The sequence below is a fragment of the Elephas maximus genome, chromosome 7 (assembly GCF_024166365.1).
Source record: "Elephas maximus indicus isolate mEleMax1 chromosome 7, mEleMax1 primary haplotype, whole genome shotgun sequence".
Lineage (NCBI taxonomy): Eukaryota > Metazoa > Chordata > Mammalia > Proboscidea > Elephantidae > Elephas > Elephas maximus.
This window is the reverse complement of record NC_064825.1, coordinates 134034223-134061699: the sequence shown is the minus strand read 5'-3', so window position 1 is coordinate 134061699 and position 27477 is coordinate 134034223. Positions and strand designations below refer to the sequence as shown.

Here is a 27477-nt window from a genome sequence, read left to right as displayed (position 1 = left end):
TACCATGGACTGCCAAAAGAGCGAACAAATCTGTCTTAGAAGAAGTACAGCCAGGATGCTCCTTAGAAGCAAGGATGGCGAGACTGTGTCTTACATACTTTGGACGTGTTGTCAGGAGGGATCAGTCCCTGGAGCAGGACATCATGCTTGGCAGAGTACAGGGTCAGTGGAAAAGAGGAAAACCCTCAACGAGGTGGATTGATTGACACAGTGGCTGCAACAATGGGCTCAAGTATAACAACGATTGTGAGGATGGCGCAGGACCAGGCAGTGTTTCGTTCTGTTGTGCACAGGGTCACTATGAGTTGGAACCGACTCGATGGCACCTAACAACAACAACAACAACGGTGTTAATCTAAGATCCCTTTGCCTAGCCCTAGGTCCCAAAGATATCCTCTTGTATTTTTTTTCTTAAAAGTTTTATGTTTTATAGTTAAGTTCATGATTCATTTGAGTGATTTTGTTTGGTGCTGTATATATATTTTCAGTTTTATTGTGCTTTAGGGGAAAGTTTACAGAGAAAACTAACTTCTCATTCAAAAACTTATACACAAATTGTTCTGTGACATTGGTTGCGATCCCCGCAATGTCAGCACTCTCCTCCCCCTTTCCCTTTCCACCCGGGGAGGGGTTCCCCGCGTCCACTCGTCCAGTTTTCCTGTCCCTTCCTGCCTTCTCATCTTCGCTTTTGGCACGTGTTGCCTATTTGGCCTCGTAGACTTGATTGAACTGGGAAGCACCTTCCTTGCGTGTGTTATTGTTTGTTTCATAGGCCTGTCTAATGTTTGGCTGGAAAGTGGACCTCGGGAATGGCTTCAGTTCCGAGTTAGCCGGGCACCTGGGGGGCCGTAGTCTCCGAGTTTACTCCAGTCTCTGTCAGGCTAGTAAGTCCGGTTCTTTTTTGCGAATTTGAATTTTGTCCTACATTTTTCTTCCACTCTGTCTGAAGCTTTCTGTTGTGACTCCTGTCAGAGCAGTCGGTGGTGGTAGACGGGCACCGTCTAGTTGTCCTGGGCTCCGGCTGGTGGAGGCTGCCGTTCATGTGGTCCATTACTCCTTTGGGCTAAGATTTTCCTGGTGTTTTTGGTTTTCTTCATTGAAGGAATTTTTGTGTAAGTGTGAGACTTAGGTCAAAGTTCCCAATTTTGCCTTCGTGTGTCTCAGTACTTCAGCAGCATTTGCTAAAAGGCAGTCCCTCCTCCACTGAATTGCTTTTGCACTTTTGTGAAAAATCAATTGGGCATTTTGTGTGTCTGTTTTTGGATTCTCTATTGTGTTTCATTCATCTAAGTGTCTTTCTCTGCTCCAGTACCAGACAGTCTCAAATACTCTATCAAATGTCTTGAAATAGAGTTATTCCCCCCACTTTATTCTTTTTCAGAATTGTTTTAGCTATTCCAGTTCTTTAGCCTTTCCACATAAATTTCAGAATAATCTTGTCTCTGTCTAGAAAAAGTCTTGCAGGGATTTTGGTAGGAATTGCATTCAGCCTATGTATCAGTTTTGGGAGAAACGATGTCTTGACTATGATGAGTCTTCCTATCCATGAATAGAGTATGTGTCTCCATTTATTTGTACATTGTTTGATTTCTTCCATCAGACTCGCATAGATTTCAGCATACAAGCCTTTGTACATGTTGGTTAGATTTCTACTTAACTCTTTTTTGAATGATTGTAAATGGTATTGTATTTCTAATTTTAGTGTCTACGTGTTCATTGCTAGTGTGTGGAAATACAACCAATTTTTATATGTTGTTCTTGTACCCTGCAGTCTTACTGAACATATATGTTAGTTCTAGGTTTTTATGTTTGTTTGTTTCTTTTTGGTGGATTATTTGGGATTTTCTAAAATCATGTCATTTGCAAATAGGGACAGTTTCATGTTTTCCTTGCTAATCTGTGTGCCTTTTACTTCCTTTTCTTGTCTTTGGCCCGCTGTTGAATAGCATGATGAAAGCGGACTTCCTTGCCTTGTTCCTGATCTCAGGCGGAAGTGTTTAGTCCTTTCCACCATTAACTGTAAGCTAAACGTTTTTTTGTAGATGCGCTTAATTAAGTTGAGGAGGTTTCCTTTTTCCTGTTTGGGGGAGAGATTTTTTTCATGAATGGGTATTAAATTTTGCTCAGTGCTTTTTCTGCATCGATTGATATGGCCATATAATTTTTCTTTAGCCTGTTGATATGATGTTGGATTGGCTAGTTTTTGAAAATGAACCAGCCTTGTATCCGTGGAATAAACCCCACTTGGTCATGATGTATAATTCTTTTTATCTATTGCTGAATTCTCTTTGCCAATATTTTGTTAAGGAGCCCTGGTGACGCAGTGGTTAAGAGCATGGCTGCTAACCAAAAGGTGGGTAGTCCCAACCCACCAGCCTCTCCTTAGAAATCCTAGGGGGCAGCTGTAGTCTGTCTGATCGGGTTGCTATGAGTTGGAATTGACTCAATGGCAACAGCTTTGGTTTGGTTTTTAATATTTTGTTAAGGATTTTACATCTATATTCCTGAGGGGTGTTTGTCTGTAGTTTTCTTTCTTTCTTTCTCTTTTTTTGTACTGTTTGTCTGGCTTTGGCGTCAGGGTAATACTAACTCCGTAAATCGGGAACTGTTCCCACTTATTCTATTTTCTGGAAGAAGTTGTGTAGAATTGCTGTAAATTCTTCTTTAAACATTTCATAGAGTCGTCTATTGAAACTATTTGGGTGGAAAGGTTTCTGGGAGTTTTTAAGTCACACATTTAATTTCCTTAGTAGTTATAGGGCTATTCACATTGTCTATATCATATTGAATGAATGATGGTAGTTTTTGGTTTTGAATAATTGATCCGTTTCATCTGTGTAGTCACAATTACATGTGTAGAGTTGTTTATACTCGTACCCTGTTGCTGTCAAGTTGATTCCAACTCCTAGCAACCCTAAAGGACAGAGTAGAGCTGCCCCATAGGGTTTCCGAGGCTGTAATCTTTACGGAAGCAGACTGCCACATCTTTCTGCCGTGGAGCTGCTGGTGGGTTTGAACCACTGACCTTTTGGTTAGCAGCCAAGCTCTTATTCACTGCGCCACCAGGGTGCCTGAGTTGTTTGAAGTGGTCACGTATTATCCCTTTGATGTTTGCAGAGTCTGCAGTGATAGTTGCTGTTTCATGCCCGATATCAGCAGTCTTTGTCCTTTCTCTCTTTTTTTGTTAGTCTTGGTAGAGGGTTGTCAGTTTTATACTGATCATTTCAAAGAACCAGCTCATTGTTTCATGATTTTTCTCTATTGTTTTTGTTTTCAATTTCATCGATTTCTGCTCTCGTGTTTATTATTTCCTTTCTTCTGCTTGCCTTGGGCTTACTTTGCTCTTCTTCTGGCCTTTACAGACAGGAGTTTAGAATTTAATTTAAAGCGCTTCTACATTCCTAATGTATACATTTACTGCTATGAATTTCCCTTTCAGCACTGCTTTAGCTGTGCCCCACAATCTTTAATACTTTTTTTTTCCATTTTAATTCAGTTCCATGTACTTTTTAATTTCCTTTGAAACTTCTTTTTTGGCTCATGGGTGATTTGGAAGTACGTTGTTTAGTTTCAGAGTGTTTGGAGATTTTCTTGTCTTTCTGTTATTGATTTCTTGCTTGATTCCATTATGGTTGGAGAACATACTCCATGTGATTTCAGATCCTCTCATTTTGTTAAGGTTTGTTTTATGTTCCAGGATATGATCTGTCTTGGAATATGTTCCATGAGCACTAGAAAAAAATATGTCAGGAGCTGTTGTTGGGTGGAATGTTCTATAAATTAGGTCTTGCTGGTTGATGGTATTGTTGAGTTGTTTTATATCCTTACTCAATTTCTGTCCAGTTATTCTATTAATTATTGAGAGTGGTGTTGAAGTCTCCAAAATAATTAAAGATTTGTCCACTCTTTCTTTCATTTCTATTAGTTTTTGCCTCATGTATTTTGCTGCTCTGTTGTTTGGTGCATACATATTTAGGATTACTGTCTTCTTGGTGGCTTGATCTTTTTTTTTTTTAATTTTTACTATGCTTTAAGTGAAAGTTTATAAATCAAGTCAGTCTCTCATACAAAAATTTATGTATATCTTGCTATATACTCCTAGTTGTTCTGCCCCTAAAAAGACAGGACACTCCTTCTCTCCACTCTCTATTTTTGTGTCCTTTCGGCCAGCCTCTGACCCCCTGGTCCTCTCATCTCGCCTCCGGCATCAATCTTTTGATTATTGTACAATGTTCCTCTCTGTGTCTGGTAATTTTCTTTGCTCTACAGTCTGCTTTTGTGATATTAATATAGCCACTCTTGGCTTCCTTTGATTAATGTTTGCATAGTGTATCTTTTTTTCTGCCCTTTTACTTTCAACCTGCCTATATTGTTATATTTGAAATTATTTTCTGCATCATTTTGTCACCAATACTGCCATGTGGGGAGCCCTGGTGATGCAATGGTTAAGAGCGTGGCTGCTAACCAAAAAGTTGGCAGTTCGAATCCACTAGCAGCTCCCCGGAAACCCTATGGGGCAGTTCTACTTTGTCCTGTAGGGTTGCTATGAGTTGAAATTGACTTTTGGCAACGGGTTCAGGCTTACTGCCAGTTAGAGGTAGAGGTCCAGGTTTCCCGTTGATACCCAAATTGGGAGGTTCCTTGTCACTGCTGGTGGGGGTGAAGTTCTGGCTTCCTACGTGGTTTCCACGGACACCAGAGTGGGAGGTGTCCTCATTACCGTTGGGCGATGGTGAAAGTCCTGGCTCTCCACTAGCCTTCTTCTGACAGTGCCCCACTGGGGAGAGTTGCCTTGGTACAGCCAGGTGGGGGACAAAGTCTAGGCTCCCCATGTCGCCTCCACTGACAACATGGAGTGAGAGGAGGGTTCGTTACCCCCCAGTGGGGATGAAAGTCCTGCTTCCCTACTTTGCACTATTGGACACCACCTGGCTGTGAGTTTGGGGCATCCCATTACGGCTTCACAAGAATGGAAGCCCCAGCTCCCCACACATGCTTTGCTGCCTGGGTGGAGATGGGGCCACAGTGTTTTCCATGGTGTTTGCAAGAACAGAGTGGTTATTGTCTAAAAGTGTTGTCTTGTTATTCTGCCGCTTTCATTTGTTTAGAGAGAGCAAGCTTCTGTTGCAGCTGTTTGTCTTGTCCTGTTGGTGTTTCTGGGTTACTGGTCCCTTACTGCCAAGTCTGGGATACCTGAAAGAAGAAAACTCGCCAAGTCTGGGATACATGAAAGAAGACAACCCACCAGGTCTGGGATATATGAAAGAAGAAAACCCACCAAGTCTGGGATACATGAGAGAAGACAAACCATCAAGTCTGGGATACATGAAAGAAGAAAACCTACCAAGTCTGGGATACATGAAAGAAGACAACCCACCAAGTCTGGGATACATGAAAGAAGACAACCCACCAAGTCTGGAATACATGAAAGAAGGCAGCCCACCAAGTCTGGGATACGTGAAAGAAGACAACTCAGGGAACTCCCCACCGTGTTGCTTTTTGGGTGTAAAGTTCCCTAGCCCGTCTGCCATCTTCTCTTTGAATTTCAGAGCCTTATGTTTGTTTCACATATAACATCCAGTGTTTTAAGTTGTACTTGTGGGAGAGATAAGGTGTCTATGTGGTGCAAATGGGTTGCACTCAACTACTAACCGAAAGGTTGGTGGTTTGAATCCACCCAGTGACACTGCATGAGAAATGATTACAGCCTAGGAAACCCTATGGAGCTCATTTCTACTTGTAATCAGAATGGACTTGACGGCAACGGGTTTTGTGGGAGAAACAGGGAAAAGAATGCCTGTTCCATCTTTCTGGAAGCACAAGTCCGGCCATTGGCTTTTAGCTCAGAAAGGTCAGGATCCACTTGGGGTTTTAATGTTCTGCCTCAGCAGGCTCTATCTGACCATGTCCTGTTCTCGTTGTCTCTTCACAGCTCTGGAAATCTCTCCATCCATCTCCCTGCCTTGGCCAGCCGGAGTGCAGACAGTTCCTGCCCTAAGAAGCCTTCTGCAGAGTCAGTCTGCCAATACCTCTGGTGAGTTAGGACATGTTCTCCTTGTCTTTTGTTACCCACAAGCCAATTGCATTGACACTGTCTGGTCCTCCTTATTCCCTTTGCACCATGGCCAGAGGACAGTCCCTCCTTGTGGTCAGGCTGTGTGTGCTTGTGTTGGTGTGGAGAAGAGGCGGGTGGAATGGTCCTTGATGCTGGGGAAACACAGCTGCCTGGTGGTGCCCAGGTGGTGTGACCTGGAGGGAACATAGAGACACACAGCTCAAGACCCCAGCTCCAGCTGCTCCTGTGTGCTCGCAGACGTCCTGGCTTCCTTGCCCATGTCAGATGTACACAGTGCAGGTGGGGGTGGTGGTCAGTCAGGTTCTCTAGGGAAAGAGAGCCAATGAGGTATCTCTATCTATCTCTATCCCTCTCTGTCTATATATCTCGCTCTCTATATTTCCATCTCTTTATATGTCCATTTATCTGTCTCTTTCTCTCTATCTTTATCTCTTTCTATATATATATATATATATATCTCTGTCTACCTCTCTGCCTGTATATATATGTATCTATATCATTTTGGAAACCCTGGTGGCGTAGTGGTTAAGCGCTATGGCTGCTAACCAAAAGGTTGGCAGTTCGAATCCACTAGGTGCTCCTTGGAGACTCTATGGGGCAGTTCTACTCTGTCCTATAGTTGCTCTGAGTTAGAATCGACTTGACCGTAACGGGTAACGGTCTCCCTCTCTCTCTCTGTATCATCTATCCTTATCCCTATATCTATACCTCCCAGGTGTCTCAGTGGTTAAGCACTCGGCATTAACCGGGAGTTTGCTGATTCGAGCCCACCAGCTGCTCCATGGAAGAAAGATGTGGGAGTCTGCTTCCATGAAGATAACAGTCTAGGATACCCTTGGGGGCAGTTCCACTCTGTCCTACGGGGTCACTATGAGTTGGAATTGACTCAACAGCAACAGGGTATACCTATACCTGTACCTGTACCTGTACCTGTACTATATATGTGTACTATATATGTACCTATAAAAACCTATACCTATATACAGAGAGACAGACAGAGAGAGATTTACTTCTTGGGATTGCCTCATGGAAACCTGTGGGTTAGGCAGCAGGCTGGCCACTCCTGCAGACATGCATCCCAAGATCCATAGATCAAGTGATGGCATGATGCAGAGTGAAGAGAGAGCGTGAGTTCTGCCGGAACATCTATTTACAGTCTGTAGGCAGAAAACACCCTAAGGAATCTCCCTTTCAACTGATCACTGATCGGCTGATTAGATTAGATTACACTATGCGAGGTGATTGCATGACATTACGTTATGGAACTGCTTCTAGACTAGTTTTGGCGAACCACTGGGAACTACAGCCTAGCCAAGCTGACACATAGAGGTAACCGTCACGCGCTCCAAGGCCCCCTCTGCCATCTTGGTGTGGACTAAGCTCCAGCTACTTGTGCCCGGGCCCAGGGGAGGCTGTAGGAATTCCGCGACCTGTGTGCTCTGCAGAGTCAAGGCCAGCCTGCACGCACCGTCTGCCTGCCCAGTGCCCCTTTTGGTGAGCACCTCCTCTGGGCTCCACTGGCATCGCTTCAGACTTACCGTGCTTAAAATGAGCGTTTGCTGACTGTTGCCTTCTTGTCGATCCTCAGCACACAGGCTCCGTGGAGAAAGCGAAACTATCACCACTCTCAGGTGAGGAGACAGGCGCCCAGTGGTTCCACGCCCTGCTCAGTGTCACGTGGGCGTTGAGGGGCTGAATCTGGCCCTGGTCAAGCACCTACTGGGCTCTTTGGGTGCAGCACCCTCCCTTCTGGTGTGGCCTTGGGTATCAAACCAAAACAAACCCATTGCCATTGAGTCACTTCCGACTCATAGTGACCCTGTAGGACAGAGTAGAACTGCCCCATAGAGTTTCCAAGGAGCACCTGGTGGATTCGAACTGCCGACATTTTGATTAGCAGCCGTAGTTCTTAACGACTATACCACCAGGGTTGGCGTGGCCTTGGGTATCAGGGACCATAAAAGGCAATGGTGTGTGGTCTGGAACCCTTGAATAGTGTGTCTTAACCTTCTCTTCTTTTCATTTTCGACCCCCTACAAAGCCTTTTTGGAGCCCTGGTGGTGAAGTGGTTAAGAGCTCAACTGCTAACCAAAAGGTGGACAGTTCCAATCCACCAGCCACTCCTTGGAAACCCTCTGGGGCAGTTCTACTCTGTCCTATAGGGTCACTGTGTGTCAGAATTGACTCAACCACAACGGAGTTTTTGGGTTTATGAACCCATTTTGGACATCCTTCCCCAGTTGTCCCCCCAATGGAATTTCATACCCCGGAGATGCTGTCTTTGTTTACGTACGGCATATGTAGTCTGTGGTTTATATACTAAGACAGTAAGATTTGTGTCACCCTCCAGGAACCAGGGGAGAGTTCACACCCTGAGTTATAAACACGGCAGGCAAGAACACATGGGGAGCCACAGCCCCTCCCTGGGCCTGGGCTCCATGGGCTTTTGTGATCATCCCCTAAATGAGATTCCTACCACCAGCTCCGCACTCACCAGTCCTATCTGAAATCCAGCGCGGATCTGGTCATGCCCCTGATTGTATCCTTTCCATGCACCCCCTGGGTCCCTCCAAGTGCTCTGAGCTACTTCTCCAGCCCCTGGTCCCGTGCCCTCCCCTGGGCATGGACAGGTGCTCTCCTGGTGGAGGAGGTGGTGCTGGGGCTTCCCTAGGTCTGTGCCCCTCAACCCCAGTAGTCCTGGCTGGGCTGGCAGAGTTTGCATCTGATATGGCCTCTTGTTCCTAGTCCTTTGCAGACACTGTTCTCTTGTTTGGAAGTCCCTGGCCTTGAACTCTGGCATGTTGTGTACTTAGTAGAGAGGTGTTGATGAGTGCACACAGGAACACGTGGATCTGGGGGAGAATACAGTGGTGGTGAATGAGTGCACACAGAAACACGTGGATCTAGTGGAGAATACAATGGTGGTGAATGAGTGCACACAGGAACGCATAGGTTTAGTGGCGAATGTGGTCCGCCCTCATTCTAGCAGCAGAAGTCGATCTTGGGGAGAGATCTGTCCACACTCCCCGGGAGTGGAGTGAATATCAGGCTCAGATGCAAGGTTGAGCCTGGTGACGTCCGTATTCGGCTGTCATTCACTTCCCTGGCACTTGGGACTGGGGACTTCCCCGTAACCCGCTGGCAACTGGAGGCAGAGTTCAAGGCCCAGGATGCAATCTGTGTTTCTGTGTTTGGAAGGGTGTCTGTCAGGTCAGCTGGGGCTCAGTCAAGTAGGGCCTCCCCGAGCCTCAATTTTGTACCAAACCTCTTTCCTTCTCTGGGATTCTGCATGAGAAGGGGGCCCTTGAGGCAAGATCAGTTGATTTATGGTTTTGTGTGTGACCATCACAGGGTCAATGATAACAATTCTTGTGCCTTCCTACACTCTGGATCCTTCATCAGCGTTGGGGCCGCTAATCTGCTCTTGGCTCACAGGGGGTATGGAGCCTAAGATTTCAGAGTGTTGGCCTCTGAAAGGGCGGACATTGATGTTAAAGGGGAAGAAAGAAGGGAAAAGCCCATTAGCGGCAGCTCGTAAAAGGTAGGAGTGAATTGATGTGAAGTTTGGCTAAGGGGCCAGGGCTCTTTCAGAAGGGAGGTGTTTATTGTCTGTCGGGAAGGCTAGCTGCAGGGAGAGCTCTGAGGGCTTCTCAGCTGGAGAAAGGCTGGTGGCTCCTGTGTTTTGGGGTGGGGTACGGTTTCCACCTTTTGGGGGCTGGTCTTCTGTGAGCCCAGGGCTGTGCTGCCCTGGGGTGAAAGGAGTGTGGAGACCCAGGCTTATTTAGAGTTCTTTTACCTCCCTCCCAGTGGCTTCTCCTGGGTTCATAGCTGGGCCATTTCTCCCTAGCGGGAGCCATAATGACATCCTGCCCCACAACGGTCCTCCTGATGTCGTAAGGGCGTCTATTCACCGTTAGTCCCAGCTGGGGGGCTCTTTGCTGTGTAGCTGTGTGGCCGGAGGGCCCTTTGGAGGGGGTTGAGGGGCAGCTCCTCACCAGTGTGGGAACCACGGTCACCCTGGTGAGTTTGCTCCTTGGCAGAGCTGCTCACACATGTAGAGGGGAGGTGGCAGGCTCCCGGGAGCCTGAAAAGAGGACTCACAAGTTCCATTCAGGTGTGGCTGCTGATTGCTCCCGGTCCAGTCAGACTCTGTGTGCAGGTCACAACTAAGCGGAGACACGCTTATATTACAGAGACGCTATTTGGGTCTCATGCCCCCAAATGGTACCTGTGATGATTAAAAAAAAAAACAAAAAACCATGGGGAAGAGTGGGTGCCTTCCTCTTGCAAGATAGTCGCCACCATCTTTGACCTCAGAACCCTGTCCCTGGGAATTATCCTGAGGAAGAATGAAGCAAATTTGTGAGCTTCGCGGTGTTTGCTTCCTTACACATTTTTATTAAGCACTTGAAAAACCTTTGATACAATTTTCTGTCCAGAAGAAGCACTTTAAAAAAAATTGTGGTAAAAATATATATAAAGGAGCCCTGATGAGCAAATCTGCTGCAAAGGACCTCTTTAAAACGTTAAAAAGCAAAGATGTCACCTTGAGCACCCAGGTGCACCTGACCCGAGCCATGGTGTTTTAAGTTGCCTCATACGCACGTGAAAGCTGGACAGCGAGTAAGGAAGACAAAAGAAGAATGGATGCTTTTGAATTATGGTGTCGGTGAAAATTATTGAAATACCATGAACTACCAGAAGAACGAACAACTTTGTCCTGGGAAATACAGCCGGAATGCTCCTTAGAAGCAAGGCTGGTCAGCCTTCGTCTCACCTACTTTGGACATGTTATCAGGAGGGATCAGTCCCTGGAGAAAGACATCACGCTTGGTAAAGTGAGGGTCAGCAACAAAGAGGAAGACCCTCAACGAGATGGCCTGACACGGAGGCTGCAACAATGGGCTCAAACAGAGCAACGATTATGAGGATGGAGCAGGACTGAGCAGTGTTTCATTCTTGTTGTACGCAGGGTCGCTGGGAGTCGGAACTGACTCGATGGCACCTAACAACAGCAACGACTGGTGTCTCAATGGTTAAGTGCTTGACTGCTAACCGATAGGTTGGAGGTTCGAACCCACGCAGCTGCTCCGAAGGAGAAAAGACCTGGTGATCTGCTCCCGTAAAGATTACAGTCAGGAAGACCCTATGGGGCAGTTCTACTCTGTCCTGTTGTTGTTGTTAGGAGCTACTGAGCTGGTTCTGACTCATAGAGACCCTACGTACAACAGAACAAAACACTGCCCGATCCTGTCCCGTCCTCACAGTTGTTGCTGTGTTTGATTGAGCCCATTGTTGCAGCCACTGTGTCAGTCCATCTCCTTGAGGGTCTTCCTGTTTTTCACTGACCCTCTACTTTACCAAGCATGATAATCTTCTCCAGGGACTGATCCCTCCTGACAACATGTCCAAAACGTATGTCCTATAGGGTCGCTGTGAGTCGGAATAGACTCAATGGCACACAACAACATAAAAATACGTATAAGACAGCATTTGCCAGTTCAGCATTTTTTCACGCGTACAATTCAGTGACACCAATTACATTAACCACGGTTGTGCCACTGTTACCTGGATCTGTTGCTGAATTTTCTAACACCAGGAAAAGAAGCCCTGCCCTTGAGTCCCGACCTCTCCATTCTACCCCCAGCCGGCCCTGGTAACCGCAGACAGACTTTGGTCTCTGTACACTCCCTGTTCGAGCTATTTCATACGGGGAGACCACACCACACGTGTCTTTCTGTGACTGACTCATCTCTCTCAGCATGATGGATCAGGGCCATGATGACGTTGGCCTTGGCGTTAAGTATGATCGCGGAAAACCGGAATAATCAGCATTTTCTAGAATGAAGGAGCCTCGGTGCCTTACATGCCATGAATTTTAGGCAGCTACTGAACAAAGTAAAAAAAAAAAAAATTTACTTTTTTACTGAACAAGGCCGTTGTGAAGCCTCGCTTGCAGTGTTGGAAATTCCCAGTGATGTGGCAGGTAAACAAAAGAGACACTGAGATGAGGGGCTGGGCGGTGAGGAGACAAGGCTGGGCAGGCCCTGGGGAGGAGGAGTGGGTGAGGGGAGACCCCTGCATTCGTTCATCATAAATTCACTTGCACGTGTTCACTGAGCATGTTGGACGCTGTCCTTGGTGCACGGGCTTGTCAATACGCAGACCCACCAGGGAGAGTGAGTGGGAGTGGAGGGCGGGATACAGTGTGGGTTCCTGAGACTACCCGTGGTTTCCAGGATGCCCAGAACTCAGGACAGCCGTTATACTCACGGTTGCAGTTTATCACAGAGAAGGGATAGGGATTAAGGTCGGCGAAGGGCAGAGGCTGGCTGGGCGGGGCCCGGGGAGCTCCAGGTGTGAGTGCCCAGGTGTCCTCTCCTTGTGGGGTTGTGTGGACAGCGCTTAGTTCTCTCTGAGGTGTGGCAGCCCAAGAAGAGTTTTGCTAACCAGGGTCGCTCCCCCAAGCTCTGGTGTCCAGAGCTTTTATGAGGGTTTGGTCACGTAGGCATGGCCGTCCTGGTGGCTGATCTGAGTCTCCAGCCCCTCTGGGGTCAAGGTAATACCAGGTGGCCCCAAGCCCCCATCACAAGTCACATGGTTAGCATAGGCTGTCCAGCATGGCTCAAGGCCCCCAGGTCCACAGTTGCTCCTGTCAGGCAGGACACTGTGAGGGCTCAGAGGTCACCTTCCAGAAGCCGGGGCCAGGGCCAGACATGTCTTTGGCCAAGGCTAATCCTGTACTGCACCAGGGGATGAAAGGAAAACATACGGGGTGCTTTGCACACGTGTCCAGGTACGTGGTGATCCTGCTGGCCTGAAATAAATCACCAGGCCTTTCTTCCAAGGTGTCTCTGGGTGGACTCAAACTTCCTACCTTTCAGTCAGCAGCTGAGCGTGTTAACTGCTTGCACCAGCCAGGGACTTGCCAGAGGTAACTGCATCGATGATTTCACCTCGGTCAAAGAGCACTTGTCAAGCCCCTGCCAATGAGAAAGAAGGGAGCGGAGGTGTGACATGCCTGGGCTCAGCTGTCACCGTGTGCACCTTGAGGGTGGGATCTGTGATGGTGTCGTCCGAGTGGGCGGCTTTGTGTACGCAGCCTCGGTCCCTGGTGGCCCTGCAGAAACATTTGGCCTTGGGGTTGGCAGGATCACCATGTACCCTGACACTCCTCCACAGAACACTCCCCCGAAGACACTGAACAAAGTGCCGGCCTGTGGAAGAAGTTTGCAGAGTGTCCCAGCCAGATGTCTCCCAAGTGGACACTGAGACCGTCCTTCCTAACATGATAATGGACGCGATGTGGGTGTTATTTTCACACCTGCCCTGTACACCCCAGACCCCAGGGAACCACCCAGAATGTTGTTGTTGTTGTTAGGTGCTGTCGAGTTGGTTCCGACTCATAGCCACCCTATGCACAACAGAACGAAACACTGCCCAGTCCCGCGCCATCCTTACAGTCCTTGTTATGCTTGAGCTCATTGTTGCAGCCACTGTGTCAATCCACCTTGTTGAGGGTCTCCCTCTTTCCCGCTGACCCTGTACTCTGCCAAGCATGATGTCCTTCTCCAGGGACTGATCCCTCCTGACAACATGTCCAAAGTATGTAAGACACAGTCTCGCCATCCTTGCCTCTAAGGAGCATTCTGGCCGCACTTCTTCTAAGACAGATTTGTTCCTTCTTTTGGCAGTCCATGGTATATTCAATATTCTTCGCCAACACCACAATTCAAAGGTGTCAACTCTTCTTCGGTCTTTGTTATTCATAGTCCAGCTTTCACATGCATGTGATGCGATTGAAAATACCATGACTTGGGTCAGGCGCCCCTTAGTCTTCAGGGTGACATCTTTGCTCTTCAACACTTTGAGGAGGTCCTTTGCAGCAGATTTGCACAATGCAATGCATCTTTTGGTTTCTTGACCACCCAGAATAGGTGTTTTAAAATTCCTCTCCACAAAGCCCTGCGGCAGCCATGAAGGCTCCATCCAGCTGGGTAGCATGCATCCGTCTGTCTGTCTATCTATCATTTATCTATCTATCCATCTACATCTATTTGTCTGCCTGTCTGTCTATCTGTCTGAATCCTCTTCTTGGGGGCAAGGTGGCCTCCAGCGTCCTGCTCCTTCCTCTCCCTGACCTCTCCATCTCTGGCCTTGTCAATTCTCTCCCATCATCTGCTTCTGCTGCCCCTGGGTCTTCATGGGAGATTCAGAAGTTTAACAGATAGGTCATAGTTTGAGATAGACAGAGCGATAGATGATACATAGGTAGACAGACAGATAGATGATAGATAGATAAGTAGACGGACAGATAAATGATAGATACAGACAGATAAATGATAGACAGACAGGCAGACAAATAGACGTAGATGATAGATGTATAGATAGATAAATGATAGACGGATGGACGTGTGCTACCAAGTCGGCTCCGACTCGTGGCAGCCCCAGGAACAGCTGAAGGAAGTGTTGCCCAGTCCTGCATCGTCTTCGCTGGCTCCGGCGTGTTCGTTGCAGCCATTGTGCCGATTCATCTCCCCGAGGGACTTCCTCACCCTCGCTGGCCCCCTACCTCACCACACATGACACCCCCCGCCAGCGATTTACTCCTCCGGTGGCGTGTCCAGAGCAGCAGCTAGGACCATGTTCTGTTGTGATCCGTAAGGTTGTCATTGGCTGATTTCCCTAGCACCCGATTTTAACGCCGTAAATGCATCGCTCTCATTTTATGGAAAAGGAAACAGAGGCAGGAGAAGGCAGGGGACTCGTTAAGTATCAGTGCTGGGGTTCCAGAATGTTCCTCTGGCACGTCCTTGGTGGCCCTGGTGTTCAGTCCCAGACTCTCGGGTCCCCCCACCTTCGCTCTGCATGCCCCCAGCTGTCAGACTCCCTGCGCTCTCCTGGAGGGCTCCTGTTTCACCTTTGCACGCTCTCTGTACAGACGCTTCCTGGCCCTGATGCTGGGAGGCGGCTGCACCCTGGTCACGGGTGCGGCTGTTGGAACAAGCTCAGTATCTCCTGGGCTTCCCTGCCGGCTTCTCTGTCCTCTCCCTTTGCCTATTCCCACTAGTTTACACCTGGTTACTCAGTGAGGCACCAGGGGAGGAGTTGGGTGTGGGCGAGAAGGGGGCCAGAAGAGCGGGTGGCAGGGACAGTTTAGGGGTTGGCGGCTGGAGTGGACTGGGCTACAGTCAACTGGATTAGCCACCCAAACTGCTGAAACCTTGGAGGATTATCTTTGTTACCTAGGGCTGCCATCAACAAACGCGGCAAGTGGGTGGCTTTAAAGATCAAGAACTTACTGTCTGACAGTTTTAGAGGCTGGAGGCTGGAGACCTCAGCTTGAGGGGAGGGTCCTTCCTTGTTATTAGCCCCGGAGATTCCTTTGCTTGTAGATGGCCTCACATGGCGTCTGCCTTCTCTCTGTATGTGTCTGTGTCTGTTCTGCTCTTTTGTAATACATTTAATTAGTTGTTTTTATTTTACTCTTTTTGTAACACAGATCTCAGAAGGAATTAGGTTTAGGACCCACCCTACTCCAGTATGATCTCATTGACATAACAAAACAAATCCTCTATTTCCAAATAGGGTCATAGGTACAGGTATAGGTGTTAGGACTTCAGTATAACTTGTGGGGGGCTGAGGTTAAGTTTGTGGAGTTCAGGGAAAAAGATGGTGTTCAGTCTGCCTGGTATGTGAATCCTTCCAAGATGCTCAGCCATCTGTTAGTGGTAACGCCTCTCATGTTGAAGTTAGATGCTGCTCCATGTTCCCCGGAGCCCCTGCAAATAACCCCCCAATGTTCATGATGCTCGTCAGCGAGGATGAGGACGATGGGGGGAAGGTCTTCTTAGTCCTACCAGAGGTCTTGTGTCATTTTGCTTTGACTTTAGAGCCAGACCTGGGTAACAAGAATTCTTGGGCATTTTGTTTAAATTGCATGTGCCAAGGTCCCACCCCCAGGAGATCCAGTTCATTAGGGACCTGTCTTTTTAGCTGGTTTCTCAAATGATTCTGCAGGTCACACTCAGAAACCCCACTTTAAGAATTAGGGGTTGCCAAGACAAATCTGTGAGATGAGAGAACATGTCTATAGTTACACATGGTATTTCTCTCTGAGCTTCCTGGCAGCCAGAGCAAAAAGGGAACAATGGGATAACGGTTATTTTGTTGCTGTCAGTTCTCTGCAGAGCAGAGTTGTCTGGGAGGAATGTTTCCACATGATGCAGTGGTGTCAGGTATTTTTTATTTTTTTAACCACCAAAAGCAAAAATTTATGCTTATTTTTGGAACTGGACTATTCGAATGCTTCAACTTGTTCCAACATCTTACCTTAAAATTTTCCAAACAGCTTTATTGAGATATAGGTCACATACCATACAGCTCACTGACTTAAAGTGTACAATTCAGTGTTTTTTGTACACTCACAGATATGTGCAACCATTCAGAAGGGTGAGGGGAAGCCACAAACAAAACAGTTTTTAAATACTGTTTGATCTCAGAAAAGCGAGGATATAACAAAAAAGATGTTGCAGTGGACGGACGCGAAGCTAGAGTGGTTCAGGTGTGTTCAGTTCTAATATTTCGGATGAATTCACACTCGGAACTTAAAGAACTGTGTGCACAGGTAAGTTTGGGCAAGGATGAAGCTTTTCTCAAACGAGAATTGACTGGTGTGCCTGAGTGTGTGCTGGACTGGGAGCCCAAGGTTGGGTGCCAGGGAGTATAAAATAGACTGTTGGGGCTTGTAGATGTCCTGGGGAGGTGTCACTGTGAACAGGGTTAGAGCTGCTACTGGGCCTGCAGTAACCCCTATGAGTCCCCCCAAAAGGTGTCTGCAAGGTGCCGAATGTCAGTGTCCACTCACCTCTGCTGCCGGGTTCAAAAAAATGCGCTGAGCAGCGTTCTGCATGCCCTGCCCTTGATAATGTGGGTCTCAGGTGAGATGTTGTTGTCTGTCGGCAAATCCCAGGGGCCAAGGAGAGTAAGGGATGGTGAGTCACATGTTACTTGACTCTGTTGCACCCTCAACCCTGCATCCTTTGACTGGTCTTTGGAGCATCGTGACCTGGTGCTCAGGTATGGAGTGTGGCATCTGGAATGAGCAGGCTGTGTCCTCAGCCCTGTATCAGAGGGCCGGCATCTCATTGCTCCCCGACATCCACCGTGCCTGGTGGTGATGGGTGGCCAGATAGCTGGGTAGAGTAAGGGTTACTGTCTGGTCTCAACGAGGGGTGGAGCTAACTGAGGCATGTGGATACAGCCTGCTGGTAAAAAAGAAGTTGGAGTAGCCTGCGAGTGAGTAAAGTTACATTAATGCCAATATAAATACATAAGTGTATTTCAAAGGGAAAGAACCCTGCAGCAAAGCCAGCTTTCCAGGGTAGTGAGGCTGGGTGGTGTGTGGTGTTGCTGGGTGCCACCCAGTCAGTTCTGCCTCATAGCGACCTCATGTGGCAGAGTAGAAGTGTCCCATAGGGTTTTCTTGGCTGTAATCTTTATGGGTGCAGATTGCCGGGTCTTTCTACCGTGGAGCGCTGGGTGGGCGCCTTAATCGTCTAGTGCTGCCATAACAGAAATACCACAAGCGGATGCCTTTAACAAAGAGAAATTTATTTTCTCACAGTCTGGTAGGTTATAAGCCCAAAGTCAGGGTGTTGGCTCCAGGGGAAGGCTTCTGTCTCTGTCGGCTCTGGAGGAAGGTCCTTGTCCTCAATCTTCCTCTGGTCGAGCAGCTTCTCAGGTGTAAAGACTCCGAGTCCAAAGAACACGCTCTGCTCCTGGTGCTGCCTTCTTGGTGGTATGAGGTCCCCAACTCTCTGCTTGCTTCCCTTTCCTTTTATCTCTTGAGAGGTAAAAGGTGGTGCAGGCCACACCCCAGGAAAACTTCCCTTACGTTGGATCAGGGAGGTGGCCTGAGTAAGGTGAGGTTACAATCCCACCCTAAGCCTCTCGACATAAAATTACAATCACAAAATGGAGGACAACCACACAGCACTGGGAAGCATGGCCCAGCCACGTTGATGCACACATTTTGGGGGAACACAATTCAATCCATGACAGTGGGTCTGAACCACGACCTTTAGGTTAGCAGCTGAGCGTTTAACCATTGCGTCACGAGGGCTCCTTGGGGCTGGTTTTAGAAAGTAGGGTCCCTTGTGAGCCCCAGGACTGAGCTTGTGGCTGGAAGGTGCTCAGGGTATTATCTAAGCCAGCTTTTCTTCACTTTGCGGGCGGCAGACCCCTGTGGACCTGCTGAGGGTCGTTTGGGAGGAATGTCCCTCACCTAAAAGTGCGCCCACCTTTCTGTGTACAATTCTTTGCTGTTTCCTGCCACTCCCCCTGCATCCCTCCCCCCCCCCCAAAAAAGAGCCCACAGAGTGAGTCAGGCAGGTCCCGGGGATCTGGTACCGGGATGAGTGCCCCCCAGTGCGTCTCACCGAGCAGAAGAAGGTCGGTGGCCTATTGGTGGAGCTGGGTGGAGAATTCTCACACTGGGACCCCATGTGCTGTTTCGTAGCCCAGGGGCACCCCCCGTGCAGAGGTGTTATGGTTTGACAAATTCTGTTCTCTCAAAATATGTGGTGGAATCCTAACACCTATACCTGTGGAAACCCTAGTGGCATAGTGGTTAAGTGCTAGGGCTGCTAACCAAAGGATCGGCAGTTCGAATCTGCCAGGTGCTCCTTGGAAGCCCTACTCTGTCCTACAGGGTTGCTGTGAGTCGGAATCGACTCGACGGCACTGGGTTGTTTTTGGTTGATTTTGTTTTTTTTATGCCTGTGGATGTGATCCCATTTGGAAATAGGGTTTTCTTTGTATGTTAGTGAGGCCATGTCAGTGCAGTGTGTCCCAAACCGAGTCACCCCTGAGCTATATAGAGAGCAGGTTAGACACAGAGCTAGCAAGCACAAAAGAGGGAAGACAGCCTTTCTGAAGATGGGGGCGGGGGGCAGATGGACCTCCAAGGACTGCCGGCCCCTACTTAGAAACAAGGATGGCGAGACTATGTCTCACGTACTTCGGAGATGTTATCAGGAGGGACCAGTCCCTGGAGGAGGACACCATGCTTGGTAAAGTAAAGGGTCAGTGAAAAAGAGGAAGACCCTCAACAAGATGGACTGACACAGTGACTGTATCAATGGGCTCAGACACAACACAGTCGTGAGGATGGTGCAGGACCGCGCAGTGTTTCCTTCTGTTGTACACGGGGTCGCTGTGAGTGGGAACCAACTTGATGGCACCTAACAACAACAACAACAACTAGAAGCTGAAATAGACAAGGACCTTCCCCTGGAGCCACACCCGGAATTCAGACTTCAGGCCTCCTGGAAAATAAACGTCCATTGTGTTACAGCTGAGCTGGGTAACCAAGGCAGGACGACCTCACCCAAAGCCGCTCAGCCAGTTGGGGGCTGATTAGGACTAGAGCTCCGTCCTGTTCAGCCACCAGGGTGACCTGCTGTGTGGCTTTATAGATCAGCGTCCTTAACCTGAATCTGTAAACCAGATGTCACTTCAGCAGGACTGCCCGTAGGGTTTCCAACAAGCGGCTAGTGGATTCAAACTGCTGACCTTTTGATTAGCAGCCAAGCTCTTAACCACTGTGCCACCAGGGCTCCTGAATCTCCAAGGAGCTCACGGATTCCTGGGAATTGCGTACAGAATCTAGGAGGGGGTCTGTATGTAAGCACGCCTGTTGGTGTGGGCACGCATGCGCACGCACACGTTCTTGGAGGCTGGCTCCCTAGCTGTTACCTGATTCTCAGAGCAGGCGTGACCCCGTGAAGGTTAAGCTCGATGGTGCGTGTGACGGGGAAGGTGACACCCTCCAGGCCAGGCTGGTCCTGCACCCCGAAGCACCCGCCTTTCTCCAGGTCATTCCGCAGCAGGCGGAGCGCCTGGGTCGGGCATGCACACGGCTGCCACCATGCGTGCCTTTTGGCATCCGAGGCAGGACACGCCGGGGCTGTGGTCTGGTAATGACAGGTGTGGCTTCTTGGTTGGAACCACCCATCCCAGCCCCTGCCCCTGCTCTGCACTTTGTTGGCCAGGGCTCGTCAATGTTTCGTAAAGACGTTTCCCTGCTGTGGGAATTCAGTGTGTGGGGCTGTTGGGCCTCAGGCCTACCCAGCCCACAAGCCCACCACTTGTTGGCTGCTTTCCCCCAGTCTGCGGTCAAAGGGGAGGAATCAGGACCTTAGAACGAGTGGTTCACAGAGCTGAGGCCTTACTTCAGTAGGATTACGCCCTGCCATTGAATCATAAAGGGTGTTTGAGTCTAAGAGGATTCTAGGTTGTACGGTGTTTTAAGTGCTTGGCTGCCAACTGAAAGGTCAGTCGTTCAAATCCACCAGCTACTCCTCGGGAGAACGAGGTGGCAGCCTCCTTCCGTAAAGATTTACAACCTTGGAAACCCTATGGGGCAGTTCTACTGTCCTATAGGGTCGCCGGGTGTCGGAGTCGACTCAACGGCTATGGGTTTTGTTTTGTTTGCTTGGGTAAAGCCAATGGTTTGTGCCTGGCTACTAATCCAAAGGTTGGTGGTTTGAATCCATCCAGTGGCACCACAGAAGAGAGACCTACCTGGCAAACTGCTTCCCTAAAGACTGTTGCTGTTGTTAGGTGCCATTGAGTCATAGCGACCCGGTGTAGAACAGGAGGAAACACTGCCCGGTCCTGCCCGTCCTCACAGTCGTTCTAAAGGTGACAGCCCAGAGGCCTTAGTGGGGCTCACTCATGTCTACCGTGTGACACGGGGAGCCACCGTGAGTCAGAACTGGCTTGGCGGCAGTGGATTTGGGTTTTGGTTTTTTGTGAAGCTCTTCCGGGGAGCCTTGAGAATGCCAAACCCAGCATCCTCCAAGGACTCCCGTGTAGATAGATTTTTGGTAGTGGAATGCATTGGAATTCAAGTAAGCAGGGATCAGGTCAGTCAGGGATGGGCACAGGGGATTCTTTCCTCGTGGTTCAGCTGCTGAGCCCTGGAGACACGGCAGGGATAATTCCGGTTTCCGCCCTCATGGAGCTTACCTTCAGGGACCACCTGGCTCAGGCGGCTTCTAGGGGACAGCGCCCCCTTAGGACTAGTCAGATCTGTTCAGATTTGGGAAACAAAGCGTGGGAGACCCTTAAGAGAGCGAGATCGGGTCGTTGGGGGCGGTTGGCCCTGGCGTCTGTTACTGTGGTTTCCGTTTTGCTTCATGGGTAAAACCTGAGGCACATTTCAGCAAAGCATCGCAGGTAGATTAGAAACTTACTGATGTCACCTTGTTTGGGAAGAAAAAGGGAGAAATCAGAGAATGTAATTCACCAAAACCAACCAACCTTCCCCCACAGGAAATTTTGTCCATCTCGGACTGTTGGGAATACAATTCAAGTGTTTGGTTGAATCTAAATTGTGCCTCCTTTTTTCCCCTTGGCGTTTTTGTATTGTTACAAATTGTCAACTGTTCGCCTAGGTAACAAGCGGGTCTTTTGGATGCATGGGGAGAAAATTCTGCTTGTTCCTATAGCTGTGGATATGAATATAATGTAATTTACCTGTCTGTCAAAAGCGTGGGTGGGACGAGGGGAGGGCTGCTGGTCTGCTGCTATCTCTAAATATTTATGCTTCTGTTATTCTTTTACATTTTATTCCTGCTACACTGGCATGGCAAATGAGCATTTGCTATTCCGGTGTCAACTCCCTGGGCGTTTTCGGAGGGAGCAGTTCAACTCACAGGAGCTTTTGTCGTTGTTAGCTGCTGACGCGTCGAGGCTGACTCCTGGCGACCTTATGTACAGCGTAATGAACCATTGCCGGGTCCTGCGTCATCCTCGCCGTCGTCGGCATGTGAGCCCTCTACTTTACCAAACATGACGTCCTCCTCCAGCAACTCATCCCTCCTGATGACATGTCCAAAGCAAGCGAGTCGGATAATATTCTGCTGTGAGCCAGGAGATTTTCATTGGCTAATTTTCAGAAGCAGGTTGCCAGGCCTTTCTTCTTAGCCTGTCTTCACCCGGAAGCTCCACGGAAACGTGTCCACCGTGGGTGGCCCTGCTGGTAACTGAAATACTGGTGGCTTCTGGCAGCACAGCAACACACAAGCCACTGCGGTAGGACAGACCGGCAGACGGCGGTGGAGGAGCTGTTTAGCGCTCATGAAATCAGTGTCCGTCATGTTTAATTAAGCGCCCAGAGGAAACTCCAGCAGCACAATGCACTACACACATTGAAAGCTATGGCAGCCCCTCTCGGAGCTGCGTCGAGAGCGTGGCTGTCTGGAGTGGGGTCTTGCAGAGATGTGGTCAGAAGTGGTGAGGGAAATCACAGGAGAATGTACCAGCCAGAGTGTTGAGGAAAAAACTAAATCTTGGATGCGCCTCACACCCCCTCCTTCAGTGCGAGCAGACACGTAACCGTGCAGGGAGACAGCGGTGGTTGGTAAGTCTATTCCTGTGTCTCCCCGCCACGCCCCGTGTCGCCCCATGTCCCCTGGATGGTGCAAATGGTTCGTGCTTGGCTACTAACAAAGGTCTGTGGTTCGAGCCCATCCAGTAGTGCTGCAGAAGAAAAACCAACAGAGCGGTCCTTCTCTGTGACACGTGGGGTCACCATGAGTCAGAACCGAGTCGATGGCAGTGTGTTTGGTCTGGGTTTTGGCTGGTTGAGTAATTACTGCAGTAAATACCGAGGGTCTCAGGCACTGGGCTGGGTGCTGGGCACGTGGGAGGAACTCAGACATGGTTCCCATCTGGGTGGGGGGAAGGGGCCAACCCGCACCTCAGTCCCGATTGCAGCTCCTCTTCCTGAGAGGACCCCCAGGCCTCTTCACCTTCCTGCAGCAGCTGGGGGTGGGGGAACACGTATCTGACTGGGGGCTTTTTCTCCCTTTGCCCACATCTCAGCGACCACCATGACTAACTCGACATGGCCCTGCAGTGCTCTATGCCACCCCCACCCCGCCCCCAGGTGGCCCCTCAGACTCTTCCAAACCCCTGCGCCCAACCCACCACCAACCCCCTGCTGTAATCAACACACAGAGTCCCAAATGCCTGGACAAACTTCAAGGGTGGCTTGGTAGGTCCTCCAGGGAGGGAGAATTGTCGCACCTGCCCCTTTCTGGAACTTTCCTGCTGGTGAAATTTAGAGATAAAGTGTTCCCCCTCTGACCCTCCCCCCCTCCAGGGCCTTTGGCATCTGACTTGGGCTTTCTTAACCTTAGTCTTAAAAATGCAGGTGAGCGAGGGTTCAGAAGAGAACTCCCCTGTGGGGCCCAGTCCAGGCCCAAGTTCTAGAAAATGAGGGCCACAGAGTCTGTGGTAGTCTGTTACAGCAGCTGCAGGGGACTGGCCCGGGCGTTCTCTTCATAAACCAGCTGCCCTCCCAGGACAGTGAGCTCTCAACTCTGTGCCTTTACTCCCCAGGGAGGCAGGAAGGAAGGAACGCAGCTGGTTGGGTGGAGGAATGGATGGAGGGATGGATGGAAAAATGGAGCTATGGAAGGAAAAGAGGTAGGGAGGGGGGAAGGAAGGGAGGCAGGGAGAAGGATGAGAAGGAGGAATAGAGGTTAGTTGGAGGAATGGTTGGAGGGAGGAATGGATGAATGGATGGAGGCATGGCTGGATGGCTGGGTGGTTGGGTGGATGGACGGATGGACGGACGGATGGACGGATGGATGGATGGATGGAGGAGAGGAGAGATGGAGGGAGGGACGGGGGGTGGAGGGATGGAGGGAGGGTTGGGTGGATGGAGGGAAGGATGGATGGGTGGGTGGGTGGGTGGGTGGACTGGATGGATGGGTGGGTGGGTGGGTGGATGGGTGGATGGGTGGATGGGTGGATGGGTGGATGGGTGGATGGATGGATGGATGGATGGATGACCTCCAACAAGTGTAGGTGTTGCCAGGGGGATAGTGTATACCAGGAAGGTGGGTGTGCCTGGAACTCAGGCAGCTGGGTGTGTCTAGAAAGCCTCTTCGCCCAGGGGTCCATGGAACATCCTGAAAGTTGCTGACCTGGAGCAGGGAAAGTGCCAATTTTGAGGTTTGTGGAGAACGGTGGGTGATGCAAGCTGTGTGTCGGCCAGGTAGTCCCTGCTGGGGCAGGCAAGACCCATGGACCCTGCACAGCAGAAGCACAGGGAACACGTGACCCCAGACCCTGGGGACATCACCCAGGACTTCTCTGACTATGGCCTGCTAACCCACCGGGTCCCCAGCAATGGAGGCCTCTCCTGCTTCCTCCCACGCAGAAGAAGACAAGGTGGTCTGTGTTTGTCACAGCTCGGCTCAGGGGCTCTGCAGCACCCACTGCTTTCTGGCTTCAGAGTCTGCTTTGTGCTGCGCCTTTCATATGGAATGTTCCAGTGTGTCTGTGAAGTGACACCTGGGCAGGAATCTAGTGGCAGAGCCTGCACCATGGGGGAAGGCCACAACGCAGCAGCACCTCATCGTGAGTCTCCCCTTGGAGAGCTGTCACCTGAGACCTCCTTGTCCTCAGGGAATCTGGGTCCCTCCCAGGACCGGCTCACCTTACAGAGGCAGTGGGGTAGCTGCTCTGGGCCGCACCAGGTCCTGTTATCTGTCTGTGGGAGCATCCGCAGGAGCAGCTACTGTCAGCCAAGCAGAGGGGCTGCCCCAAGCCAAGGATGTCTGCCTGTCCTCTGATTACTTGTGCCAGCAAGCTTTCTGGGGGTCTCCTCTGTGCATCTTGTTACTTTACATTGTGTGATTTTAAGAAAGCAAATATGTTTTTGTTAAATATTCCAGACATGATTCACGCACCCTTGGCGTTCAGTTCTGCCCTCCAGAATTGCAGCCACTTACAGGCAATATTTAAGAGCCTGGGGTCTGTGTCCACGCTGTGCAGGGTCAGTACTTGGTCCCACTACCTATTTGCTCTCTGGTTTGTTGTTGTTGTTCTTAGGCGCCGTTGAGTTGGTTCTGACTCAGAGTGACCCCATGTACAACAGAATGAAACACTTCCCCGACCCCGCGCCATCCTCAGAATCATTACACGTGAGCCCATTGTTGCAGCCACTACAACAGTCCGTCTCATTCAGGGTCTTCCCCTCTTTTACTAACCCTCCACTTTACCAAGCATGACGTCCTTCTCTAGGGACTGGTCCCTCCTGACAACATGTCCGAAGTACGTGAGGCAGTCTGTGGTTTAGGTAGTTACTTTATCTCTTCGTGCCTCCATTTCCTTATTGGCAAGGTGGGAATGGTCTACAGCCTACTGGCCTTGTAGGGATTTAGGAGACTGAGTTGTTAACTAATGTTAAGCTCCAGGGTCTTAATAAAGATTTGTTAGTGTCATCATCATCGTCATCAGGAAAGAGTTGGGATTCACCTTTCTAGACTCTTTCTCATCTTGACAGATGTTGTTGTCATGTCACGGCCATGTACAACAGAATGAGACGTTGCCCAGTCCTGCACCATCTTCGCGGCTGAGCCCACTGTTGTGGCCACTGCGTATTTCGAGTGCCTTCCAACCCAGAGGGCGCATCTTCCAGCACTGTACGGGATGGTGTCCTGTTGTGATCCACGGGGTGTTCGTTGGCTAACTTCTGGAAGTGTATCAGCAGACCTTTCTTCTTAGTCTGTCTTAGTCTGGAAGCTCCACTGACACCTGTCCCCCCTGGGTCATCCTGCTGGTGTTTGAAATAAGGTTAGCATAGCTTCCAGCATCACAGCAACGGGCAAGCCATCACAGGGTGATAGACTAATAGACCAGTGGTAGATGGCCTCATGTGAATATTCAGAAACCCTGTTTCCAAACAGGGTCACAGGCACAGGTACAGGTGTTAGAACGTCAACAGGTCTTCTTGAGGGGACATAATTCAGCCTGTGACAGGTTTGTTTATGTGTCTTGGTATGCTGGGTTCATAATCCAAACAGACTTCTAAAGCCCCATGTGGGTCGTTCTTGTGTGCTGTCTTAGCGGGAACGGAGGGTGAATATCTGGGGAGCAGCCTGGGTTCCTTTGAACAGGAAAGGAGGGGGTCGGGGAACAGCAGGAGTGTCCAGGTCATTTGGATTTGGGCAGGAGGACCAGGTGTCCAGTTGGAACCTTGTTCTCCTGGAAGCTCACGGCTGACTCAAGGTTAACATAAGGCTGTGTTCCATCCAGATTAGCAGAATTGCAGAGTGCCGGGGCCCTCAGCAGTGGGCCGTGGCGGGGTTAGGAGCTCGAGGCCCCACGTCTTGGCCCTTCTGGAAAGGAATCTGTGCACTTGGCAAATGCATATGAGTGTATGCTACGGGCCAGTCACCGTCCTAGACATGGAATATGCTGCAGAGGGAAACAGCTCCTGCCTGCAGGAGGCTTACCAGGGGTGGGAAAGATGATTCAGGTAAGCAAAGGTGGCTGCCATCTTATCAGCAGTTAAGATAAACATAAAGATCTACAGCAGCTGGGAAGATAAAAACTGCTTTTACTTTTAGACCCAAGAGTCTTGCTGCTGGGTCTCCTGTCTGTGAAAATGGAAACGCCAGTGTGTAAAGCCCGGTGTCTGTAGTGGGGAGAGCCGGGTGGACAGTGAGGGCCGTCCACAATGCCTTTCGCGCCATGTGGCTAATTAAAGACCCTCCAGCCAGTGGCCAGTGGCCAGTGGCCAGTTGCTGTCGAGTTGACCCCAACTCATGACGACTCCATGTGTGTTAGAGTAGAGCTGTGCTCCATACGGTTTTCAATGGCTGATTTTTTGGAAGTACATCACCAGGCCTCTCTTCCAAGATGTGCCTGGGTGGGTTTGAACCACAACCTTTCGGTTAGTAGCTGAGCGCGTTAACCGTTTGTGCCAGCCCGGGACTCCATTTAAACAGCATCAGTGATATCTGCTGGAGCCCTCTTTGTCCTAAAGTGGAGGAGGGTGGGGGAGGGAAAAAGTAAAACAAAACAGATCAAGCTAATGTGTGTGGAGATGGGAAGGCCAGGCCCCCAAATTCCAGAGATTAAGGGTTTGCCCGTTGTCATGGATTGGGTGTGTCTCTCAAAAGTATGTCAACTTGGCTAGGTGATGATTCCCAGTATTGTGTGATTGTCTACCATTCTGTCATTTGCTGTGATTTCCCAACGTGCTGTAAATCCTATCACTATGATGTAACGAGATGGATTCGCAGCAGTTATATTGATGAGGTCTACAGAATTTAGATCGTGTCTTAAGCCAATCTCGTTTGAGATATAATGGACATAAGTGAGCAGAGAGACCTGGGGACCTTGTACCACCAAGAAAGCAGTGCCAGGAGCAGAGCATGTCCTTAGGATCCAGGGTCCCTGCACTGGGAAACTCCTGGACCGGGAAAGGTTGATGACAAGGACAGAGAGAAAAAGGCTTCCCCTGGAGCTGACGCCCTGAATTTGGACTCGTAGCCTACTTATCGTGAGAGAATAAATTTCTCTTTGTTAAAGCC

At 49.5% G+C, this 27477-nt stretch overlaps 1 protein-coding gene across 3 annotated transcripts in view; it reads left to right on the top strand.

The window, feature by feature from the left end:
• Window positions 1–27477, top strand: part of LOC126081166 (SH3 and multiple ankyrin repeat domains protein 2-like) — a 490404-nt gene that overhangs the window by 23181 nt on the left and 439746 nt on the right. For 2 of the 3 annotated variants that reach the window (XM_049892758.1, XM_049892760.1), the window contains exons 2-3: window positions 5933–6034; window positions 21820–22505. The gene's annotated coding sequence lies outside the window, so the exon portion shown is untranslated. The remainder of the gene's footprint in view (window positions 1–5932; window positions 6035–21819; window positions 22506–27477) is intronic. The other variant, XM_049892759.1, reaches the window with a different exon arrangement.